Here is a 229-nt window from a genome sequence, read left to right on the forward strand (position 1 = left end):
AAAACATTTATCCCTTGGGTTTTCCAAAAAGGGAAACTTTCCCCGGGTTGTTACTCGTTCTCCTTCTCTCTGATCTGCGTCGTTTAGCGCTCGATTCTGGGGCGTTCCTCTTTCAGACGAAAACTGCGGGGGAAAAAAATTTAAATGTCACTGCTTTATTCTTCTTTTTTCCCTCGCTTCATCCTCTTCTCTATTATCGTCTCACCCTCACTCTCTGTCTATTATTCAC

The sequence above is a fragment of the Penaeus monodon genome, chromosome 29, assembly GCF_015228065.2.
Source record: "Penaeus monodon isolate SGIC_2016 chromosome 29, NSTDA_Pmon_1, whole genome shotgun sequence".
NCBI lineage: Eukaryota > Metazoa > Arthropoda > Malacostraca > Decapoda > Penaeidae > Penaeus > Penaeus monodon.